Raw genomic sequence first — 873 nt, 5'->3', positions numbered from 1 at the left:
CTTCCTTCCTTCCTTCCTTCCTTCCTTCCTTCCTTCCTTCCTTCCTTTTTTGTTCCTTCTTTCCTTTCTCATTCCCTACCTCCCTCTTCTTTTTTCTTTCCTCTCTCACTTTCTTCCAAGGGCATCTGATCAACACAGTGAATCCTTGCAGTAGTACCCTAGTTGTTTGGGGAGCTCTGGACCTGTTGTTTCATTGGTGTTTCATTGGTTCTTCCAAATGAGGAAATTTTTTTACTAATGCAGATGAGCAACTGTCCTGAACTTTAGAACTCCAGAGAGTTGCATTGGACATCGAGAAGTTAAATGACTTGCCCAGAATCACATAGCTAGTAAATGTCAGAGGCAGGACTTAAAAACCTAGGTCTTTTTGACTCTAAGAGCAACTCTCTATCTATTGTGCCATATTACTTCTTAGAACCTTGCAAAGGTGTGTACAATTTTTAAATATATATAAAAAATTTAAATGTATGCAATATGTACACACATACATATGTATGTGTAGATATTCACACATACATATAAATGTGTGCTATTTTCTCATTTATGTCTCTTTTACTATTAAACTCCTAGAAAGAATAATCCACTTTGCTGCCTCCACTTTCTCTTCATATACTTATGATTTTATTTTTGTTTTAAAATTTGATTTCTGATCCTACCACTCTACCACTGCTGATTTTTACAAAGGCCACAAATGATCTAGTAAGTGCAAAAATAAACACCCATTTCTTAGTCCTCATCATTCTTGACATGTCTGTGGCTTTGCACTTTGTTGACCATCCCCATGTCTTCCACATACCCTTCTCCCTTTAATGGCACTACTCTTCTGGGGCTCATCTTACTGGATGACCCTTCCTCCTTTTTCTTTTACAATGT

This window comes from Vombatus ursinus, unplaced genomic scaffold, assembly GCF_900497805.2.
Source record: "Vombatus ursinus unplaced genomic scaffold, bare-nosed wombat genome assembly UNPS02010639.1, whole genome shotgun sequence".
In the NCBI taxonomy this organism is placed as follows: domain Eukaryota; kingdom Metazoa; phylum Chordata; class Mammalia; order Diprotodontia; family Vombatidae; genus Vombatus; species Vombatus ursinus.
The sequence above is the reverse complement of the archived record's forward strand: the minus strand, read 5'-3'. Positions refer to the sequence as shown.